General features: G+C 33.6%; 1 long non-coding RNA gene across 1 annotated transcript in view; it reads left to right on the top strand.

Moving 5' to 3' along the window:
• The window catches only part of LOC106090570 (uncharacterized), a 97,303-nt gene that overhangs the window by 41,085 nt on the left and 37,780 nt on the right, over window positions 1–18,438 (top strand). Inside the window, exon 2 of the long non-coding RNA XR_009398221.1 lies at window positions 16,489–16,536. This is a non-coding gene — a long non-coding RNA (uncharacterized LOC106090570). The remainder of the gene's footprint in view (window positions 1–16,488; window positions 16,537–18,438) is intronic.

Genomic DNA, 18,438 nt, shown 5'->3' with positions numbered 1-18,438 from the left:
CTCATACAAATTTTGTCTTTAAAGGAAATTTCATCGAAATTTGTCTTTAGAAATAATCTGATTGAAAGTTTTCCTTTAGACAAATTTTGGAAAAATATCAATTAAATGTTGTCCTTAAAAAATGTCTTGGAAATATTGCCTTTAAAAATGTTTATGTAAGTTTTGTGTTTAGAAAAAATTGCATTAAAATTTTGACTTAAGAAAACACTTCACTGAAATTGTGTATGTATTTGGTATGTATATTAAAAACTTTCACAAGTTTTTTGAATAAGCTCAATTTTCGAACAGTTTGAAAGCCCAGTTCAATTAAAAGTTGGCCCATTAATCACTTTAAAAATGTACGTAGTACGAACCAATTTTTAAGTACTTACTTAAAATTTTTTTGTATAAATTAAAATCAATCTACTCAATATGGCCAATATTGGACAGAACGATTCACAATAAGAAGTATCTATGCAAAATTTCATGCGGATAGCCTCATTAGTTCCTATGGTATCGTGATTTGATCTACCTATCGAACGGACGGACGGATATTGCTGGATTGACTTCGAATTGTCAGACGATTGAAAATATTCATAATAATTATTTCGAAGTGTTACAAACGAAATGACGAAATTTGGGGAAAAATCACTTTAAAGGACGCAAACCCTTGTTCTGAGCCTAGAACGAAATTCTGAAGTCCGTTTCTGTGGCAAAGGCCTCTCGATCCCCTAGCGACCCAAGATGTCCCCTCGGGAGAATTGTCGTTTGCGCTACACAGCGATTGCCGCGTGAATGTGTCAATCACATTTTAATGCCCTCAGAAGTATTTTTGACCACGACGTGATGTTTTCATACTCATCATCACCTCATCCTCCTCTTCATCCTAAATTTTGAATAAAAATGAAAATTTTGGGACTCGTTAATAAAACATTTGTAAGAAGAGATTCACTAAGCATGCGGTTTGTGTCGTTAGCATTTTCTAAATATCCATTATTTTCTTTTTCGTGAAAGAATCTTTGGCGTAATGCACGTATGTAGGGTTGCGGCAGTTTTAGCTTCCAATATGTATATCTTTCTTTTTTTTATTTATTTTCTTTTTGCTGTAAATTTGAGTTTTTATTTGTTTTCGGCAGAGCTGCTTGCTTTGAAGAAAAAAAAGAATAATTACTGACACCTATAAGCTTGACGTTTGCTGTAAAATTTTGAGAGCACAGAAATGTCTCTGTTAATTCAATCCCCTTTGGATGTATGTAAGTCCATCTACCGATTGCGCAATTTTTCAATTGGCCATCCTATGTATTTTCTAAAACAACAGCATTATTGCCATTGTTCCCACAATAGCTTTTCATCTAATTGAGTCTTTTTCATCAATACAAAATATCGAGAGATTACGAAACACGTGTCGCTTTTAAAACCCCTTTAATTGATTTCCATTTTCATTTATTGTTCCTTTATATGAATGTCCATTTTAGCTGCACGTGCCTTTACCTAAGTTGATTGCATTCTTAATGTCCATCTGTGTATGTGATTGTCCATCTGTTTTACTCTTCTTCTCTATTGTTATTTCCTTCATGGTTTGCTTAATGAAATAATAGGTTCTACAGAGTAACACATTTGAGTTCGTCCCATACATTTATTATTTCTTCTCTAACCAATATATTGATATAGGGAAGGGTAGCTTCATTTTGTTTTAATTTATTTAATTAATCCTTGCGTGATGTTCAGGGTGGTGTAAAAATTCAAAGTGTCAGTTGCTAGAGCTTCAAAGACCACTAAATTGAAATTTATGGCAACCAGGAAATACCAAAGTTAGGCTAAAAGTTATACTTCAATATTGACACATTTAATGCCTGTTTAAGTTATCACAAGTGAATTAGCACCCTGAAGAATGTCATAAATCAATTTTCCAAAGTCTGTTATGATGGTAAATCATGGCCAAAGGAGGAGAAAATTGAAAAGCAAAGGCACAACATTGTTGCTGGGATACAACGAAAAAAGGAATGACGGAAAAAGGGGCTTTCATGTTGGCTAATAATGGGGCTCACACTGAACGAACCGTTGACATTCAGAAAGAAGAAAATATGGCATTAACTTTTTTAAGTAAATTTAATTGATAGGATATTGTACAATATTACGATAATGACTTACTTTAGAAGAACTAGTGCGAATCACTTAAGAACTTTCATATATTAAATAAGAAATTAAATTTTCACCAAATAAATTAGTATAAGGAAAAACAGAAAAAACCCTTTATGATATTGTTTGATTTTAAAAACTAAACTATGTGCTAATGCCTAGTCTTCATATATTAAAGAAAGGTTTTAGCGTAGCAGCGTTTTTATATGATCGCACTGAGAATATGAACATGGATCGCATTTGTCGAGTTCTTTCCCCGGTATCTCTTTTAAGGCAAACATATGATAAAAGGGAAGAATTGCTTCGATATTGGAGCTATAATATCAAGTTATCGTCCGATTCGGACCATAATTGAATTGAATTTTGGAGACCATAGTAGAAGTCTTCAAAAATTTCAGCCAATTCGAATAAAAATTGCGCCCTTAAGCGGCTCAAGAAGTAAAAAAGGGAGATCGGTTTATATGGGAGCTGTATAAGGCTATAGAGCGATTCAAACCATAATTGACGCGTATGTTGAAGTTCAGAGAGAAGTCTTTGTACAAAATTTCAGCCAAATCGGATAATAATTGCGACCACTAGCTGCTCAAGATACCAGATCGGTTTATATGGCAGCTAATCAGGTTATGCACCAATTAAAACCATATTTGGCACGGTTGTTGGAATTCATAACAAAACACTTCTTGCAAAGTTTCAGCCAAATCCGATAAGAATTGCGCTCTCTAGTCGCTCAAGAAGTCAAAATTCAAGATCGGTTTATATGACGGCTATATCATGTTATGGACCGATTTGAACCATACTAGGCATATTTATTGGAAGTCATAACAAAACACGTCATACAAAATTTCAGCCAAATCGGATAAGCATTGCGCCCTATAGAGGTGAAGAAGTAAAGACCCCAGATCGGTTTATATGATATCTATATCAGGTTATGGACCGATTTGGACCACACTTAACACAGTTGTTGGAAATCATAATTAAACACCTCATGCGAATTTTAGGCAAATCGGATAAGAATTGCGCCCTCTAGTGACTCAAGAAGTCAATATCCAAGATTGGTTTATAGGGCAGCTATATCAAAACATGGACCAATATGGCCCAATTACAATCGAAAACGACCTACACTAGTAAGAAGTATTCGTGCAAAATTTCAAGAGGCTAACTTTACTCCTTGGAAAGCTAGCGTGCTTTCCACAGGCAGGCGGACGGAAGGACATGGGTAGATCGACTTAAAATGACATCACGATCAGGAATATATACACTTTATGGGACCTCAGAGGAATATTTCGAGAAGTTACAAACATAATGATGAATTTAGTATACCCCCATCCTATGGTGGAAGGTATAAAAATGCCTGAAAGTGTTTTCTTAGAATATGGTCCTTCGACATGAAAAAATACTTTCCAATTTCAACTGTCAATTTACTATTCAATCACAGGATTATGTTTGCACTCAAGTATTTTGGCCTTATTGTACAATATACAATAAGGTAATATTCCATATGGATATTCGAATATTTAAAAGAGAGTTTTAGGAATATTATCCTTCGAGATGGATCATACACATACTCGATATTATTCCATAGAAATTTGAGAAATGGTTATGATTTAGGAATATGGTATTTCAAAAATTGTTCCTGGAAAAAATTTTTAGATTTTTACTTTCAATTCAATCTTTAATCAAAAGACAATACTCCTATTGAGTGAATAGCCCTTACTGTATATTACATTCTTCTTCAATGCTTTGAAGATTTTTAAAATTAGCAGAACCACTGGTTAAACATTAGTTAAATTTTTCTCTTAAATATTTCTATTACCACACTATGTGTGAACATTCTTATTATTTAAAATGCCAAACCATCCTACTTGGTTTAAATAAAAATCTTGAACTACTTTATCATTCCTGCAGACATATCATGCGGAAGATGTGCTAAAAGCTTACAATTAAGTATAAAAGCGGAGTAGACATTGAAATACTATCCTAGCCGCAATAAAATAAAAAGCAAGCAGACACTTAAAGCCTAGGCTCTTAGAATAAAAACTTTTGTCACGTCATATGAAAATGAAATGGTAATAAAATATTCCAGAGAAATCCTTAAAGAAAAACGTTTGTCTATGGCAGTTTGAAGTCAAACTCACAACACTCCCATTATGGGTGGAGCCACATTGGGCAAACAGACATACAAATATACATGCTTTCTAATGCTTTTCTACCTTCAAAAAGGCCCAATGCATAAGGCTAGATTATATGAATTGCATAGGGAAACCAGAAGGTGTTATCTTTGTATATAGCATTTGCTGGGTCTCTGTCATGGCCATTAAATTATTGCCGCGATCTAAATGTGAAGTCAACATATGTGCATTTAATGTATGAATACTCAGCCACCATCACAACAATCCGACATGAGGAATATGGACCTTTGAAAGCGGCGGGAAGGAGGGAGTATAAAAAAGTCTACCATATAATTGTTTGCATGCAGTTCCATTCTAGGGGAGCAAGGAAGGCATATGGAAAACATAAAAAACTATTTATGTCTCTTTTAAAAATAGCAATGTGCCTAAAGGGCACTAATATACTTGAAAGTTAAAAAAATAAAAACTTCAATTTTAGGGAGAATACTGAAGGTTACCACCGAAAAGGAAACAAATAATAAAAAATTATATAGATATAAACATACATACATCATTTAATGACATATCTTTTAGGAAAATCCTCAAAAAATGTTGAATAATGGTACTAAAAATGATTTATTACTTTTGCATGATCAACATTAAAGAAATATAATCAGTTTTATACTTTGAGGAAAAAAGAAAATTCTACAAGAGATTGTAAATACAATATAGGAATACGATCTCTATAGACCACCTCCATCAGGAGACAAATTTCCTACCAGTGCGAAGACATTACTACATGCTGTCTAAGCAATACCTCTTGAGCAGTTATCGCAGAGACCATCCAAATCATCCTCTTGTGGATAGGTATTTATCGTCCAGAAGCCTTAAAGTAGATCTACATGATGTAGAGCGTGAGGAGAACCTCTAGATTAAGCGGCATATAGTGCGGGTCTAGACAACATTCATGCAAACATGGTAGCAGATGCGGTAAATAGCTACCGGGTAAATGTAGTTCTTGGAGAACGACCGCCTCCAGTTGCACCTGAAGACATTGACCTTCCCCGGCAAATCAGAGTGGTTCTGGCTCAATTACGTTCCGGCAGATGCAGCCGCCTCAATTCCTACAGAGCAAGGAGTGATGTCGACATGCGAAATGTATGTCCCGATTGTGATTAGGGACCTCACGACACACGTCACCTGTTTAACTGCCAAGCCACACCCATTCCTACACAGCAAGGAGTGATGACGACGTGCGAAATGTATGTCCCGATTGTGATTATGGACCTCACGACACACGTCACCTGTTTAACTGCCAAGCCACACCCACTCGACTCAGACCCAGATCCCTCTGGACGCACCCCATCTTAGTCGCAGAGTTCCTGGATATGGACACTCAAGAGAATCAAGCAGACGAAAGATAGAACACAAGAAACTGCTACAACAACAACAACAACAACAACAACAAATTTTATGATAGACTAGGGGAATACAAAAATATGAGAAAATGTCTCTCAAAAACTCATATCGAAACTGAGAAATTGAATTGTCATCGTAAAGTTTTTGGTGAACACCAATTTTTCATATGTTTCTGAATGGCGAATAGAGACCCCTGGACTTGGTCCACTCAAAAACATTTAGCAGTCTAAAAAATCTACACTAGACGTTGTGAGAATATGGACGCCTGAAGACAGTTCCGAATGTTCGTTCACAAATTAATGTTGTTGATTTTTTTAAAAGTTTCGTATTTCGTATCCATGTTGTCTCATTCTGTCTACATATCGGTGGTTGGGGGGTGGGCCACACCCCCGGCACTTAGGGCTAAATTTGTATATTATGTTTGTTCTCTACTTCTAAATATCTTTCCTTTGATACTCATATTGTCCCAAACAAACAACCATGTCCGCTAGTGTGGGTTTTAGGGTGGGAGTTCCCGCAGATTTTTATATCAATTGTGTGTTTTTGGGTTACCATAAGCGTGCAAATCAAATTCCGCTTAAATCGGTGCACCCATCTTCGAGATTTGGCGTTTTTGAAAATTGGGATAAAGGGGAGGGTCCGCTTCCCCTTTGGATATCAAAAAATGGGTTACTTATAAAGTGTGATTTTTTTGAGGTTAGGATTTTCATGCATTAGTATTTGACAGATCACGTGGGATTTCAGACATGGTGTCAAAGAGAAAGATGCTCAGTATGCTTTGACATTTCATCATGAATAGACTTACTAACGAGCAACGCTTGCAAATCATTGAATTTTATTACCAAAATCAGTGTTCGGTTCGAAATGTGTTCATTCACCGTAACGTTGCGTCCAACAGCATCTTTGAAAAAATACGGTCCAATGATTCCACCAGCGTACAAACCACACCAAACAGTGCATTTTTCGGGATGCATGGGCAGCATGGGCTTCTGGTTGCTCTTCACTCCAAATGCGGCAATTTTGCTTATTTACGTAGCCATTCAACCAGAAATGAGCCTCATCGCTGAACAAAATTTGTCAAAATTTGAACACATTTCGAACCGAACACTGATTTTGGTAATAAAATTCAATGATTTGCAATCGTTGCTCGTTAGTAAGTCTATTCATGATGAAATGTCAAAGCATACTGAGCATCTTTCTCTTTGACACCATGTCTGAAATCCCACGTGATCTGTCAAATACTAATCCATGAAAATCCTAACCTCAAAAAAATCACCCTTTATATCCATTATCCCAAAATCCCATATTCAAACTGGGAAATTGGTAGACGACATGGGTAACACAGCAAAGACTATGGAGGTCATCATAAATCTCTTGGTGAAGACCAATTTTTCATATGTTTCTGAATGACGAATAGAGACCCCTGGTCTAATTCCATCTACCTTTCGTTTAAGCCCCATGTCTGTGTACATATCCGTTTGGGGATGGGCTACACTGAATGACGAATTGAGACACCTTGTCTTGGTCCACTCAAAAACTTTTAGCAATCTTAAAAAAACTGCACACTAGACGCTGTGAGAGTTTGAATGACGAATAGAGACCCCTGGTCTAATTCCATCTACCTTTCGTTTAAGCCCCATGTCTGTGTACATACCCGTTTGGGGATGGGCCACACTGAATGACGATTAGAGACACCTGGTGTTGGTCCAGTCAAAAACTTTTAGCAATCTTAAAAAAAACTGTACAATAGACGCTGTGAGAGTTTGGACGCCTGAAGACAGTTTTGAATGTTCGTTCACATATGAATGCTGTTGATTTTATAAATGTTTCGTGTTCTAATTCCAAATACCTTTCGTTTGAGCCCCATGTTGTCCCATTCTGTGTACATATCTGTTTGGGGTGGGCCACAACACCGTCACTTAGGGCTAAATTTTTTATATTATGTTGGTACTTTACTCCTAAATACCTTTCCTTTGATGTCCATATTGTCCCAATGGACAAACATGTCCTTTTGGGTTGGATTTTAGGGTGGGGCGTTCCCCCAGATTTTTATAACAATTTCGTGTTTTTGGGTAACCATAAACGTGTAAACCAAATTCCGCTTAAATCGGTGCAACCATCTCCGAGATTTGGCGTATTTGAAAATTGATGTAAAGGGGAGTGTCCGCTTCCCCTTCGGATATCAAAACAAGATTGGTCTATAAATGCCCTTGCAGTCGCTTTAGAAGTGAAAGTCGGGCGATATCCATGTATGGCAACTATATCTAACTCTGATACAATTTTTATGAAATTCTCCAGTAAAATTAAGAATCATAAGAAAATCCTTCCTGCAAAATTTCGAGAGAATCGGTTAATAAATGAGCACTTTATTGCAATATTTCTCAAAATCAGTAGAATATATATAAGGTAGCTATATCTAAATTTGACACGATTTCGAGCAAATTTTATAGATATTGTGGTTGTCGTCGAGGAAAGCGTTGTACAAAGTTTTGGCAAGTTTGGTCAATAAATGCGCTTGCAGTGGTTCTAGGAATGAAAATCGGGCGATATATATATAAATATGAGAGCTATATCTAAATCTAGACCGATTTCTATGAAATGCACCAGTAATGTCGAGAGTCAAGAGAAAATCCTTTCTACAATATTTCAAGAGAATCGGTAAACAAATGATCATTTAATTGCATTATTTCTTCAAATGGGACGAACATATAAATGGTATCTATATCCAAATCTAAACCGATTTCTATGAAATTCACCTGTAATGTCGAGAGTCATAAGGAAATACTTCCTGCCAAATTTCGAGTGAATCGCTTAACAAATGACGATTTTATTGCAGTATTACTGCAAATCGGACAAACATATATAGGGTGATTTTTTTGAGGTTAAGATTTTCATGCATTAGTATTTGACAGATCACGTGGGATTTCAGACATGGTGTCAAAGAGAAAGATGCTCAGTATGCTTTGACATTTCATCATGAATAGACTTACTAACGAGCAACGCTTGCATACCATTGAATTTTATTACCAAAATCAGTGTTCGGTTCGAAATGTGTGCCGTTTTTGAGTCTATATATGACGTAAAAACAATAAAAGCTCAACACTTTAATTTATAATTTAAATAATAGATTGTAAGGCCCTTTTTTTTTGTTTACCCTTTGAAAATATTTTTCTTTTATTACAAACGGCATTGCTAAACCCTTTATCATCTCACAGCCCAATTTTTTGTCCTTGGCAAAAAATGGCATATGTAATTGTGTGATTAGTCACAGATCCTTGCATATTGGATGTGTGGCTAATCTTCATTGACCCAAAATAAGTTTTATAACATCCTCTTTGCTTTTATATACCTTCATAATAGAAATGTGTAAACATTTCCTCTATGCCATCTGAGATGAGACAAAAAGGGAAACCTCAAAAACCCCAATGGATGTAAACATTTAGGCATCCCATGATTCATCTTACAATTACTCATCATCACTTCCTACTTCCATGGGAGGCCCATATGCCATAGACTTCAAACATAAAACTGTGGTGGCGCCGTATATGCTGAAATCGGCTCTTTTATTCAATGGATTATGTCCGTCCACCAACCCTCTCCCTCCCCAGTGGCATGGAGTACTCTGCTCTAAAACGCTTAACGCACTGCATGACATAATTTCGTGGACTTTTTTCCTCTTTTGTATTTTGCTTAACGTCCGAAATCCAAAATCATCACTCTCCTAAGCCAAAGTGTTCTCTGTGGTTCGCACACTTTTGGAATCACTTTTCTTTTCACTCAACACTAAGAAGGCGCCCAGCAAAACTGGCACAAAGTGTCTAAAGTTGTAGCCTGCCAGCTAGCTAGGGCAGGAATCAATAGTTTCTTGATGAGTTCCATACTTTGTTGTATGCATGCATGGTGGCATGGAACGACCCAAAAAAAAAAAACTAAAAGCCAAATGCTAAGAAAAGTGGGAAGGGCTTTTGGTCTGTCATATAAATGTGAAAAACAAACAGAATTGCCGCTACCGTCGCCGTTGTAGAAGTCGCAGACGAATTTGTTACGAATTTTTCGCTAAAAGCTGGCCTACTGTGCCTTACTTCTATCCATGCAGATGACATAATTTCCACATTGTTTTTGTTGTTTGTCAAGTTGCTAGTTGCTTTGTTATTTGGCTTATGGGGTCATAAGTCAACTAATGTATTTTTTAGTATTTCAATTTCGAGCTTCATTTAGTTTCATCCATATCAAATGATGTAACTCAGTTGGGTGAATATTTTTGTCAGTTGCTTTTTCTTCCGAGTCCCCCAAGTATGTTACTGGATTGTTTGTGTTTATTTTACATTTTTAATAAGTACTATACTAAAAAGTAAGAGTCATTTACAGTCCAGGCTGATCCTGTGAGTGGTCCTTTGGATGAGTAAACAAAATACCATGGCAATTGAGTCATGAATATCTTAATGATTCGTTGGACTACTTCTAATGGTCGACAAATATAAACAACCTTTATTTACAATTTTAAGAGTGGTGGGAAACTTAAGACAATACATTTTTAGGCAATTTTCTCTTAAGGCAAAATTTAAGAAATTTCCCAAAAAAAAAAAAAAATAAAATTAAATTTTTTCAAAAAATTTTGATTAAATTTTCTCTTAAGACAAAAATTCCATAAACTGTTCTTTAAAGACAAAATTTCCCAAAATTGTTCTTTAAAGGCAACATTTTCCAAAATTTTTCTATTTTTTTTTTAAAGCAACATTTTTCAGAAATTTGCTCTAGAGACAAAATTTTTCTGGAAATTTTCCTTAAGACATAATTTTCCAGAAATCTTCTCTCAAGACAACATTTTTCAATATTTATGTTAAGACAAAATGTTTGCAAAAATTTTACAAATGACAACCCTACGGTTGTCACAGGACATATCCTACAGGGAATGAAAAGTTATGATTCTTATGTATTTTTTAAAAAGTCGCTTAGTTGTTGTAAAAAATTGCTTAACCGTTAAATATATTTGCTAAATAATGTTATCTATCTTAAAAATACTTCCAAAGTATACTTATCCTTCTCGAACTGTCCCAGGGCCTATCCCACGGTGTTAGAATGGTGGCAATTCGTCACTTCATGCGTCATATCCTTATCAAAGTGATAGGTATTTTCCATGTAAGGGGACTAGAACTGGGACCGGTCCCTATCACCAGAGGACCTATCCCGTGACAGGTTTCGGACCTGTCCCTTATATACTCTACACCATGGATCGCATTTGACAAGTTCTTTGAATGCCTTTTCAAATAGAAAAACACCTCCTGCGAAATTTCAGGCAAATCGAGTAATAATTGCGCCCTCCAGAGGCTCAAAAAGTCAAACTGGGAGATCGGTTTATATGGCAGCTATATTAGGTTATATACGGATTTAGACCATACTTGGCACAGTTGTTGGGAGTCATACCAAAACGACATCTGCAAAATTTCAACCATTTTGCTTAAGAATTGCGCCCTCTAGAAGCCCAAGAAGTCTAATCGGGATATCGATTTATATGGCAGCTATATCAGGTTATAGACCGATTTAGACCATACTAGGCACAGATGTTGGGAGTCATACCAGAACACGTCATGCTTAAGTTCAGCCAAATCGGATAGGAATTGCGCCCTCTAGAGGTTCAAGAAGTCTAATCGGAGATCGGTTTATATGGCGGCTATATCTGGTTATGGACTTATTTAGACCATACTTCGCACAGATTTTGGGAGTCACACCAGAACACTTCGTGCTAAATTTCAGCCAAATTGGAAAGAATTGCGCCCTCTAGAAACTTAAGAAGTCAAGACCCAAGATCGGATTATATGGCAGCTATATCAGGTTTTAGACCGATTAAGACTCTACTTGGGACAGTTGTTGGGAGTCATGCCAGAACACGTCATATAAAATTTCAGCCAAATCGGATAGGAATTGCGCCCTCAAGAGGCTCAAAGGTTTAATCGGGAGATCGGTTTATGTGGCGGCTATATCTGGCTATTGACTGATTTAGACCATACTTCACACAGTTGTTTGGAGTCGTACCAGAACACTTTATGCAAAATTTCAGCCAAATCAGATAAGAATTGCCCCCTATAGAGACTAAAGAAGTCTAATCGGGAGATCGGTTTATATGGCAGCTAAATCAGGTTATATACCGGTTTAGACCATACTTGGAACAGTTGTTGGAAGTCATGACAAAATATACACATGCAAAATTTCAACCATATTGGATAAGAATTGCGTCCTCTAGAAGCCCATGAAGTCTAATCGAGAGCTCGGTTTATATGGCGACTATTCACGATATGGACTGATTTAGACCATACTAGGCACTGTTGTTCGGAGTCATACCAGAACACTTCATGCTGAATTTCAGCCAAATCGGATAAGAATTACGCTCTCTACAAGTTCTAGAAGTCAAGACCCATGGTCGGTTTATATGGCAGCTATATCAGGTTACCAACAGGTTTATACTATACATGCCACAGTTGTTGGAAGTGATACCAAAACACCATGTGCAAAATTTTAGCCAACTCGGATTAGAATTGCGCCCTCTAGAAGCTCAGGAAGTCAAGATCGGTTTATATGGCAGCTATATCAAAACATGGACCGATAAGGCCCATTTATAATCCCAACGGACCATACTAGGCACTGTTGTTCGGAGTCATACCAGAACACTTCATGCTGAATTTCAGCCAAATCGGATAAGAATTACGCTCTGTACAAGTTCTAGAAGTCCAGACCCACGGTCGGTTTATATGGCAGCTATATCAGGTTACCAACAAGTTTAGACTATACATGCCACAGTTGTTGGAAGTGATACCAAAACACCATGTGCAAAATTTTAGCCAACTCGGATTAGAATTGCGCCCTCTAGAAGCTCAAGAAGTCAAGATCGGTTTATATGGCAGCTATATCAAAACATGGACCGATAAGGCCCATTTAAATCCCAACGGTTCTACACTAATACGAAGTATTTGTGCAAAATTTCAGGCGCCCAGCTTTACTCCTTCGAAAGTAAGCGTGCTTTCGACAGACGGACGGATGGACGGACATGGCTAGATCGACTTAAAATGTCATGACGATCTATGGGGTCTTAGACGCATATTCCGAAGTATTACAAACGGAATGACGAAATTAGTATATCCCCAATCCTATGGTGGAGGATCAATTTGTGTTTCTTTGTCTGTCTGTTCCGCATAGACTGCAAAACGGCTGAACCGATTTTCTTGAAATTTTCGCAGATGGTCTATAATGGTCCCATGTTGAAAATAGGCTACTACATGTTTTGATATCTGAAGGGGGGCGGACCCTCCCCTTACCTTTATTTTCAGAAATCGGAGATGGGTGGTGTGATTTAAGCAAAATTTTGTCTGCTCTCTTATAGTAACCTAAAACCAAAAACCTGATATCCAAATTTCGGATAGGGTACCTAGGGGGTTCACCCCACCCCCAAAACCCACCAAATATGTTTATAGACCAATCACGACAATAAGGGACTCAAATGAAAGGTACTTGAGAGTGGAAAACGAAACTGATATTCAAATATGGAGTCAAGTTTTTGGGGGGGGCTGGCCCCCAAAACACCCCTAAATCGGACATGTTTACCGACCATGGCAATATGCGGCTCAAATAAAAGGTATTTGGGAGTAGAGCACGAAATTGATATCCACTTTCGGGACCAAGTTTCTGGGGGTCCTTCCCTTCCCGAAAACACCCTCCAAACAGGACTGACCATGGCAATATGGGGCTTCAATAAAAGGTATTTGAGAGTAGTAAACGAATCTGATATCCAAAAGTGATACCAAAAATTTCTATGAAATATTCTCTAAAGACAAAATTTCTATGAAATTTTCTTTTAAGACAAAATTTCTATGAAATTTTCTCTTAAGACAACATTTCTATGAAATTTTCTCTGTGGACAAAATTTCTATAAAATTTTCTCTAAAAACAAAATTTCTATGAAATTTTCTTTTAAGACAAAATTTCTATGAAATTTTCTTTTAAGACAAAATTTCTATGAAATTTTCTCTTAAGACAAAATTTCTATAAAATTTTCTCAAAAGACAAAATTTCTATAAAATTTTCTCAAAAGACAAAATTTCTATAAAATTTCTCTAAAGACAAAATTTCTATGAAATTTTCTCTAAAGACAAAATTTCTATGAAATTTTCTCTAAAGACAAAATTTCTATGAAATTTTCTCTAAAGACAAAATTTCTATGAAATTTTCTCTAAAGACAAAATTTCTATGAAATTTTCTCTAAAGACAAAATTTCTATGAAATTTTCTCTAAAGACAAAATTTCTATGAAATTTTCTCTAAAGACAAAATTTCTATGAAATTTTCTCTAAAGACAAAATTTCTATGAAATTTGCTCTAAAGACAAAATTTCTATGAAATTTTCTCTAAAGACAAAATTTCTATGAAATTTTCTCTAAAGACAAAATTTCTATGAAATTTTCTCTAAAGACAAAATTTCTATGAAATTTTCTCTAAAGACAAAATTTCTATGAAATTTTCTTTAAAGACAAAATTTCTATGAAATTTTCTCTAAAAAGAAAATTTTTATAAAATTTATTCTGCTGACAAAATTAAAAGACAATTTTATCGTAGATTTTCCCCATCAATCTTTTTCAAAAGCCCCATGACACTAAACAACTACTATCTCATGCCTTTTGACACATACAATCGTTTTAGATATACATCAAGGGAGAAGTGAAAGTCATCAAACTGTCAGTTACGTTGCTCAGCGCGGAGCGACTCCCTAATTTTTGCTCCTTTTTATAGTTTGTTTTAGTTTTTGTTTGTTTATAATTGACAAACATCAAGGTTCTGGTTATTAAGTCCTTAAGGACTCCTTGCCAACGTTTTGGGGGGAATCAGACAAGTCGGAAGTGAGGGACTTGACTGACATGATAGAAGCCACCATATTGCCAACCATCTTATCATGCCACCATGGGGTTGTTCAAACACTATTACATACGTTAACTCCCAATGGGACTTAAACACGCACGTTTCTATCGCATTTGTTCTTTGTGGGTAAACATTCAATAATTTGTAAATTTCAGCCTATATTTCTGATTGTTCTTAGCCGGAAGAATGTTTTGGCCATAAGAATTGATTTTTTGTGTGCTAAGTTATTTTGGCATTTTCCTCGAAGGACGTAGGCGAAAAAGCCTAGGGATGTTTGCTATATATACTTTCATATTCCGCCCTAAGAATAACATAAAGGTTGCAAGCGTAACAAAGAAATGAGTTTTAGACATGTGTTGATAATTTGTGGCACATTTCTATTAAGGAACCCCAGATTGTATGCCAAGGAAACTTGCGTGTTTCTGATGGATTTTTATAATAAATTCAAATCAACCGCAACGAAATTAGCCATTATTTTTAGTTATTTTGCGTCTGGTCCTAAATATTGATTTGTTCTTGCAGACTTGTCTGGGTAAAAATGCTTTAAAAGTAAATGAAAAGTGTGGATATTTTTCTTACTTTAAGGTTTAGAGAAAAATTTTAAAATATATATTGTAGAAGGGATATTTGGTCTAGACATGCAACATTTTTCACATTATTTTAATAAGGTTTCTCATATATGGTTAACTTAGATATAATTCTTGGAATTCAAATTGTGAATGAGGCAATTCATTGTTGAATATCTTGATATTGACTAGCTAAGATATTTAATTTAAAAAAAATATATATAAAATTTATATGACAGACTTACCAATTTTAAGAAAATGTTCTTTAGGGTGAAAGCTGAAAAAAAATCAAATATCAGTTTAAAAAATATAATAAAACATATTTTGTAGAAACATTTTTCTAAACATTATTTTTAAATAAATTTTTTGTCAAAATTTCATTTTTATAAAATTTTATTTAAAATTTAATTTTTAATTGAATTTTTTTTTTTTAAATTGTCTTTCTATGGAAATCTTTGTCAAAATTGCATTTCTAGAGACATTTTTTCTAAATTTAATTTCTATAGGTAATTTTGTCAAAATTTCATTTCTATAGGAAATTTTGTCAAAATTTAATTTCTATAGGAAATTTAGACAAAATTTCATTTCTATAGTAAGTGTTGTCAAAATTTCATTTCTATAGGAAATTTTGTCAAAATTTCATTTCTATAGGAAATTTTGTCAAAATTTCATTTCTATAGGAAATTTTGTCAAAATTTCATTTCTATAGGAAATTTTGTCAAAATTTCATTTCTATAGGAAATTTTGTCAAAATTTCATTTCTATAGAAAATTTTGTCAAAATTTCATTTCTATAGGAATTTTGTCAAAATTTCATTTCTATAGGAAACTTTTTAAAATTTTGTTTCCATAGAAAATTTTGTAAAAATTTCTGTAGGAAATTTTTTCAAAATTTCATTTCATCGTTAGGCTTTTTAACAGCCCGTCATGCGAATCAATTTCTGTTTCATTGTTTTTCAAGTCAAGCTTAATGATCATGTTGACGTCTGCAGGCGGAGCTTGCAACGTTAACAAAGGGATAAAATTAATGCAAAGGCCATAGGGGGGAGTTGTAGTTTGTTTGAAGAGATATTGCTCAGTGGAAAAGCTTACAGGGAACAGTCTGGTCTAATATTATATAATTTCTATACAAAATGTTGTTAAAACTTAGTTTCTTTAGGAAATTTTGTCAACGCTTCTTTGCTATAGAAAATTTTGTCAAAATTAATCAATTGTTTTTTGAAAATTGTTTTCTATAGGAAAAAATTGTCAATATTTCATTTCTATGAGAAGATGTGACACATCCTTGTAAGGAATTTGCTTATTTATTTATTCTTTCTTACTTATATCCAATTAATTTATTTGTATTTTCTATCTTTTATTTCTTCTATTTCAGGTATGAATCCTTTGAACTTGCTCTCCTTAAACTCATAGCCCAGCCAATGTAAGTTGCCTCTTTCTTATAAATTATTCAATAATTTTCAAATTTAAACAGAAATTCAATACCTTTCAACCTTTGTGAGATTTCAGGCGAATCCTTTTTATGAAATAGATTGTGGTGACTTTAGCCAAGGGGACTCAAACATCAACAACAACTATGGGTAAAGCAATTTGCAACCACCCTTATAAGAACACAAGATACCCCCTTATATGTATAAGACGACTTTTACCTTTGCTGCAAAATTCATAAAACAGAAAATCCTTGAAATGGTTGCTTCTTTAAAACAACCTTTTTCTGTGGGTATTTCGTGTGTCTAGCGTTCACTCTTAGCCGTATACACTTTCGAGACATTTTTAGAAAACTTCTCAAGGCAAAGAAAGCTCTTTTGTTGTTTTTTTTTTTTCATTCTCTTCTTTCTTTTGTATTCTAAGACTTTAAGAAAGCAAATAGCTATTGACTATTGGTTTTTCTTGCCAAACACACCAAAGAAGAAAAGAATTGCTTTTCATTTTATGTTGAAATTTTATATAGATCTTGTATTTTGTGGTTGCCTTGAAAATACAATCTTATAGGGCTTAAAACACATGTCATTTCATGGCCAAGAAGATTTTTCTTTTCCAATTCTTCGAATTGGGGGGGGGGGGGGACCTTAAACAAAAAAAAAAAAATAACAACTTGGGGGGTGTTCTTAAAGTGTTAAGATATTTTAGTGGTATTATGTTTCAGCCAAAAAGTATACTTTAATTTTACAAAGTAAGCAGGGGAGAGCTATTGGTGGATATAGCAACTGCCTTAAAGTATGCTATGGTTTTTGGTAAACAAAACATATTTCAGTTACAGTAAGGGCTAAACTTATGAAAACAGTGGAAGAGACCAAAAAAGAAAATAAAAAGGTAACAAAATAAACAGTTAATAAAAAATAGAAATTAAAAAACAATAACAAAATAAAAAACCAAAAAAATAAAAAAAGAAAAATGAAAAATAAAATAAATAATGCAAAAATATATAAAAATAAAATTAATAATAGGAAATGGATAAAAATAAATTAAAAGAGAATAACTAAAAATAAAATAATAAAAACAAAATGAAATCAATAAATAAAAAAAATATGAATAAAAAAATATAAAAAAATAAAAATAACTTAAAATAAAAAAATAGAAAACAAAAATAAAAAGGTATGAATATATATATAAAATAAAACAAAAAAAAAATTAAAAACAAAATAAAAAAATTTAAACTTCTGAAAACAGTGGAAAGACCAAAAAAGAAAATAAAAAGACAACAAAATAAACAGTTAATAAAAAATATATAGAAATTAAAAAACAAAATAAAAAACAAAAAAATAAAAAAAAAAATAAAAAAAAAACAAAAATGAAAAATAAAATAAATAATGCAAAAATATATAAAAATAAAATGTATAACAAGAAAATGGATAAAAAATAAATAAAAAGAAAATAACTAAAAATAAAATAATAAAAACAAAATGAAAACAATAAACAAAAAAAAAATTAAAAATAAAATAAAAAAAATTAAATGAAATAAAAAAATAGTAAAAATCATATAAAAAAAATATAAAAAGCATAAAACGAAACGAATAAGATATATTGTTTTTTTATGAAAATTATATGAAAACGCTTTTAAAATGAAATTTTATATATATATATATATATATATATATATATATATATATATATATATATATATATATATATATATATATATATATATATATATATATATATATATATATATATATATATATATATATATATTATATTGAAATTATTGCAATAAAGAAACTAAGAGCATTTATAATTTTGGTGTCGCTTATATAGGAAATAACTCAGTGATATGAGAGAAGTAACCCCTTTGTTCCTTAATGGAATGTTCAAGGGCAAATTTGCA

The sequence above is a fragment of the Stomoxys calcitrans genome, chromosome 4 (assembly GCF_963082655.1).
Source record: "Stomoxys calcitrans chromosome 4, idStoCalc2.1, whole genome shotgun sequence".
NCBI classification, from domain to species: Eukaryota; Metazoa; Arthropoda; class Insecta; order Diptera; family Muscidae; genus Stomoxys; species Stomoxys calcitrans.
Note: the sequence above shows the minus strand (reverse complement) of the source record. Positions and strands in the feature narration are given on the sequence as shown.